The 6,821-nt window shown below is 44.6% G+C and overlaps 1 long non-coding RNA gene across 1 annotated transcript; it reads right to left on the bottom strand.

Annotated features, from left to right (window-relative positions):
* Nucleotides 1-625: 625 nt before the first annotated feature.
* On the bottom strand, nucleotides 626-6,787 carry LOC119873003. Its single transcript, XR_005362897.1, has 3 exons — nucleotides 6,589-6,787; nucleotides 5,450-5,648; nucleotides 626-805 (listed from the first exon to the last, which is right to left on the bottom strand). It is a non-coding gene; the product is annotated as an uncharacterized LOC119873003 (long non-coding RNA).
* Between the last annotated feature and the right edge of the window lie 34 nt (nucleotides 6,788-6,821).

Here is a 6,821-nt window from a genome sequence, read left to right as displayed (position 1 = left end):
CCCTCAGTAGTAGGGGAATAAAGTCCCAAATGTTCATGACCTTCATGTCCTTGTAGATTCTGTCCCCTGCTCACTGGTCTAACCTTATCTCTTTCCACTCTCCTCCTTGCTCTGTCTGCCCTAGAATGCTAGTCTTCTCTGGTTCCTGGGATGTGTCATGCTCTTTCACACCCCTAAGCCATTGTGCAAGCTGTTCCCTCTGCTTGGGTGGCCCTTCACCTTGCTCTCTTTCCTGAACCCCAGATCAAGTGGGTGCTGTCTGTAACACACTCTCCCAGCACCCGGTGTTTGTCCTTGTTTTCAGCTACTGTGCCTATGTCTACAGGCTAGACTGTGTATGCTGGATGAAAGCAGGCCCTGGGTGGGTCCTGGTTATCATTATACCCTGGTACTTAGCACAGTACTTGGCACGCACTAGATGCTCAGTCTGCATAATAAATGCCGATTCATTAACAACCCCTTCATTTATAGCATTCTCAGCAGCCTGCAGCAAACCAGTCATTTGTGTATACCTCTCCCCATCTTGAGCATAAGCTTTGTTTTTTTAATGAAACTTTTTATTTTGGACATTTTCAAAGATACACAAAAGCCAAGAGAATGACAGAATAACCCCCCCCCCCCCTTTTTCCATCACGCCTTAATAGTCATCAACATTTGCTCAGCCTTGTGTGAGATATTCTCCCTTCTGTTTTCTCCAGATTATTTTAAAGTACATCTCAGACATCATAAGTCAAACACTCCTTGAGGGTTGATGTGTCTTGTTCATCTTTGCTCTTCTCATAGCCCCCAGCTCAGCATCTGGCCCCTAACAGATGATAAATCCACAGTGAATTAATCAATTTAAAAAAATGTCATTCATTCACTCATTTTGCAAATTTATTCAACAAAGACTTCTTGAGCAGCCACTATATGCCAGGCACTGTTGGCATTGGGGATAGATTCAAGTGGGAGGGCACAGAGAATGAGTGAATGAATGAATGAATGAATGATGACATTCTAAAAGCACCTCATAGGGGACACCTGGGTGGCTCAGCGGTTGAGCATCTGCCTTTGGCTCCAGGCGTGATCCCAGTCTGGGGATTGAGTCCCACATCAGGCTCCCTGTGAGCAGCCTGCTTCTCCCTCTGCCTATGTCTCTGCCTCTCTCTGTGTCTCTCATGAATAAATAAATAAAATCTTTATAAAAAAATAAAATAAAAGCTCCTCATAGTGGTAAGTGCTATGCAGATCATTAACACAGGACAACTTGGTAGCAAGTGATGGAGTGGCTACTTAGAATCAGTGGTTAGGGAGAGCCTCTCCAGGGACGTGTCCTTTAACAGAGTCCTGAATGGCAAGAAGGAAGTAACATGGGGAGCCCAGGGGAGAAAGCATGCCAGAAGTAAAGAATAGCAACTTCAGTGTCCTGGAGGTGGAGCCGGCTTGACTGCTGGGGGAACAGAGAGACATGTGGTAGAGTGACAAGGCCAGGGGAAGTGGCTGGAACTGAGGTCTGAGGAGCAAGTTGCCCACATCCTGTAGGGCTTTATAAGCCAAGGCAAGAAGTTTGGGTTTTGTTGAAGGTTTGTTGGGAATCCTTTAGGAGCTTTTAAGCAGGGGAATGCTTTGTGATCTGTTCAAAATATCATTTTGATTATGGTGTGGAAGATAAACTCTAAGGTCAGCAAGGCAATTGCAATAGTTTAGGGGAAAAGGGTAGTTTGAGACCAGAGTGGGAGCAGTGGGGATGGAGAGGTGTGGAAGCCTCAGACTTTTTGAAGCCAGTGTGCATACCTCTTGCTGAGGGACCAAATGTGGAGTTGAGGCAAAAAGAATTAAGGACAATTCCTGGGAGGAGAAAGGTCACTCTTACAGAATGAGGGAGGCATCGATGGCTGGGGAGGTGGTGATCAGGAAGTGCCAGCAAATGAACAGTAGTGTGGCCATACAGATGGAGCCGGCTCTGCTCACACAGTTTTATTTTAGAGGCTTCTACACCCACCTCAGTTTCCTCATTTGTCAAATGGGCATGGTGATACCATCTTGAGGGGTTCTTTGAAAGTTACATGAGAAGGTACTAAAGGGCCAGCAGTGTCTGGCAGAGAGTCAACACAATGAATGAGAGTTCTTACCCATTGCCCCACCCTGAAAACACCCTTCAATGAGTTAGCCACTGTCTGGCAGAGGATCCATCCTGGGAAGTGGGTGGGTTTCCTCCCTCCTCTGGGAGTGTCAAAATTCCCAGGGAGAACCCATCCACCCACTCATTTGTTGGGTAATTCTTGTACTTTTGGTGTGTCCAATAGGAAGAGACTGGGACAATAGGGAAATTGTAGCCATAGGGCTAAGGCTTTCTAGGATGAGTGAGAACCAAAACTCCTGGGGTAATTGGACTTCCCCCAAAAGGGATAAGAATAAGAGGGAATGGTAAAAGAGGGAGACACTGCTTCTCTGTCCCATGTGGGACCCCGGGATGCATGACCTCCAGGGACCTGTACTCTCAGCCACAGGGTTCCTTTCCTGCCTCAATGACTCCTTGGGTACAAAGACCCCAAGGGATTTGCCTCCACTTGCCCTTAGGTGAGAACACAGGAACAGGGGCCATGGCATCCTGGAGTTCCTCTCATCTTCCCCTTGCTTCAATTTTTAAAGGGCTGTGTGTGTATGTGTGTGTACATTCATGTATACACCCATGCATATATACATGTATATGTCATATTTTATAAGTTCATATATATACAGAAAGACTAAAAAAATAAATAAACACTAAAATGTTAATGGTGAATTTTCTCTGGGTGGCTAACCTATGAGTGATCTTCATTTTTATCTTTGTGCTTTTTTGTATTTTACACAATGCAGTGCTTTTCCAATGAGGGCAAAATATTATAGTTCAAGACCCTCTAGGGATCCCTGGGTGGCTCAGCGGTTAGCATCCGCCTTTGGCTCAAGGTGTGATCCAAGAGTCCCGGGATCGAGTCCCACATCTGACTCCCTGCATGGAGCCTGCTTCTCCCTCTGCCTGTGTCTCTGCCTCTCTCTGTGTCTCTCATGAATAAATAAATAAAATCTTAAAAAAAAAAAAAAGACCCTCTAGAATATCTTTCTTTCAAAATGCTCAGAATCTTCCTGGATTCTAATCTGTTCCTGAAACCATCTCCATGGGCAATGTTTTTTTTGTTTTGTTTTGTTTTTTAATTTTTTTATTGGAGTTCAATTTGCCAACATATAGCATAACACCCAGTGCTCATCCTGCCAAGTGTCCCCCTCAGTGCTTGTCACCCAGTCCCAACTCCCCGCCCACCACCCATTCCACTACCCCTTGTTCATTTCCCAGAGTTAGGTGTCTCTCATGTTTTGTCACCCTCACTGATATTTTCACTCATTTTCTCTCCTTTCTCCATGGGCAATTTTTTTTTTTAAGATTTTATTTATTTATTCGTGAAAGAGAGAGGCAGAGACACAGGCAGAGGCAGAAGCAGGCTCCATGCAGGGAGCCTGACATGGGACTTGATCCTGGGTCTCCAGGATCATGCCCTGGGCCAAAGGCAGGTGCTAAACCCCTGAGCCACCCAGAGATTCCTCCATGGGCAATGTTTGTGTGAGAGTTAAGAGTAGGGGGTGTTCATACACTCACTTATTCATTTCATTCATTCTTAGATTTGACAGCTATTCGAGTGCATTATGGGTAATATTGCTAAACCCTCTGGTAACACAAGACATAGGAGGTATGGTTCCTAGCCTCAGAAGCTTTTCAAGTTCAGATTTTAAAAACTTAAAGCCTGAATATTGCAAGGAAATGAAGGAATAATGCAGAAAATCAAGGGTCCTGAGGAGGACGAGATGACTTCCACCTGGAGGTGTCAGAGGTGGTTACACACAAGAAATGGGATTGGAGGGATCCCTGGGTGGCGCAGCAGTTTGGCGCCTGCCTTTGGCCCAGGGCACGATCCTGGAGACCCGGGATGGAATCCCACGTCGGGCTCCTGGTGCATGGAGCCAGCTTCTCCCTCTGCCTCTCTCTCTCTCTCTCTCTCTCTGTGTGTGACTATCATAAATAAATAAAAATTAAAAAAAAAAAAAGAAATGGGATTGGAATCAGCCTTAAGAAGTAGGTAGAGCTTGGATAAGTGGAGCAGGTGAAAGGGTATTCCAGGCAAGGTGAATGGCAAAAGCAAAGGCACAGAGGCAGGAAAGTATTAGAAGTATTTGGAAAATAAAAAAATTAAAAAATTAAAAAAAAGAAGTATTTGGAAAATAGCAAATAAAGGACCCTATGTTTCTTGGATACCATAGAACAAGTACAGATTTATTACATATATATAAAATAGACTTGAGAGTTTTGCTCAGAGTACTCCTATGGGGCAGTAGCATGCCATCATTCCATAGGTGGGGAAACTAAAAGTCTGAGGGGATGCCAGCTTCTCCCCACGGCCTCCAAGTAGTAATGCAAGGTCCCAAAAGAAAGAGTTCTCAGATTTTCTGACACCATGGATGCTCACATCTAGAAAAGAGCCTGCTAGACATAGAAGGTTCCCACCAAGAGAGAAAACCAAATCACTAAGAACATGGGGCAGCCTTTCATTACTCATATATAAGTGGCCAAACAAATAAATCAGCCCCATATGTGTCCCTGGGCTGGGCATCATTGCTTGGGCACAGAGAAAGGTGTATGAAAATATATGCCAGCTGTCAACATTTGTTTGGGTGGAGAAAGATGCAGGAAAGAGGGAAGGAAGGTGGAAAAAAGAAAAAAGAAAATGAATGAAATGTTTTAGAGAACACAGTTGAGAGAAGCAGAATTTCTGTATAAATACGTTTTTGCAGGCATCCTTTATAATGGCAAAAATGTGAACAACTAAAATGTTTGGGTAAAGATTTTAGTTAAAATAATTATGACATATTTGTACCATAGAAAAACTTCTTAGCCCTTCAAAGTGATAGAGCATATAGTCAATTGAGCATGCAACTCATGATCAAGCCCAACATTGGGGGTAGAGATTGCTTTTAAAAAGGTGATAGGGCATATATAATTGTTAACATGAAATAGTGCTTAGTAGACGTTTTTAAGTAGGAAAAAATTACATAATAGGGGCGCCTGGGTGGTTCAGTCAGTTAAGTGTCTCTCTTCGGCTCAGGTCATGATCCCAGGATCCTGGGATTGAACCCCACATGGTCAGGCTCCCTGCTCGGCAGGGAGCCTGCTTCTCCTCTCCCTCTGTCTGCTGCTCCCCCTATTTGTGCTCTCTTTCTCTCAAATAAATAAATAAAATCTTTTTTTTAAAAAAAAATTATGTAATAGTATGTATGTGAACCTAGCTCTTTGCACATGGAAAGTATTTCAATAAATGGCTGTCAATGGTTGTGGGATTCTATTTTTTTTTTTTTTTTTTTAACAAGCAGATTGTTTTTTTGAGATTGGGAAAGTTAGCAAGAACTCTAAACTGCTTTTAAATTACAGTTTCTTATTTACTGCATTTGATCTCAGGCATTGTTCTTCATGTTCCTCGTCCATCTAGGCGCCCTCAGGGAGCCCTCTGGCAAGGGCTGCAGCCAGTTCAGCCTGTTTCCTGAAATGCCACACGTGCAGAAAGCTTGTCCCGCTGCCCGTCCTGGGCTTATTCACAATAGATCCTCAGCCCCAAAATAAGCAGCCAGGGTGTTTCCTCTTCCTAAAGGGGAAGCAGAAGCCCCTGATGAGCAGAGGGAAGAGTGAGCCCTGTCTAGACCATCATCCCAGGGGAATTCTATCCACTCAGTTCCCCCTGGAAATCCCCAGGCCCAGAACAGCTCCGCTGACTCAGGCCACCCATTCTGCAGGCACCTTAGATCCCAGCTGACCTTCCTTCTCCAGCACCCAGCTCCATCCCATCCCCCTAAGGAAAGGCAAATTATGCAAAGGCACGAGGGTGAGGGGGGATCTTTAAAGGGAGAATTTGCTCTCAGATAAGGTAATGGGTCCAATTAGAGCCTCCTTGATTGATGGGCCTGTCAGGTCCAGCCTTGGGTCCATGCCTGGAGATAATTCTCTCCTCTCAACCCTGGGAATGCAACTGTCTGGGGCTTGGCCAAAGAGATTCAAATAACAAAGAGACATTTCAGGAGTACAGGTAAACAGGCTCCATTATTGTTTCTGAGTAAAAGAAATAACCATGGGCAATTTATCCCCCAGGAGACATTTTGGCAACATCTGACATTTTTGGTTGTTACAAGTGGAGAGTGTGTTTGTGTACTGCTGGCATCCATGGGTAGAAGCCTGGGATGCTGCTACACACCCCAGAATGCACAGGACAGCACACATGTGTGTCGTCGTCGTCCCCCCCCCCCCGCCTTAAAGAACCAACCAGCCACAAATGTCATAGTGCCTGAGGTTGAGAAACTCAGGTCTAAGGTGTGTTTTGTGCTTTATAAATACAAAGAAAAGGGGTTGTTGGAAATCCCCAGATTTGGGAATATCTGAAAAGGAAGACCTCCTGGGGGGAGGATTTCCCTAAGCAGCAATGTTTCCAAGCTGCTGGCCCCCATCCAAACATGCTATATAGCTCTATTTCAAAAGTATTTTTATTTAAAATTTTTTTTAATTTAAATTCAATTTAATTAACATATACTTACTATTAGTTTCATTGGTAGAATTCAGTGATTCATCTGTTGCAAACAACATCCAGAGCTCATTACTTCAAGTTCCCTCCTTGGGATCCCTGGGTGGTGCAGCGGTTTAGCGCCTGCCTTTGGCCCAGGGCGCGATCCTGGAGACCCGGAATCGAATTCCGAGTCGGGCTCCTGGTGCACGGAGCCTGTCTGTCTCTGCCTCTCTCTCTCTCTCTCTCTGTGACTATCATAAATAA

This window comes from Canis lupus, chromosome 8, assembly GCF_011100685.1.
Source record: "Canis lupus familiaris isolate Mischka breed German Shepherd chromosome 8, alternate assembly UU_Cfam_GSD_1.0, whole genome shotgun sequence".
Lineage (NCBI taxonomy): Eukaryota > Metazoa > Chordata > Mammalia > Carnivora > Canidae > Canis > Canis lupus.
This window is presented reverse-complemented; position numbering and strand designations above follow the sequence as displayed.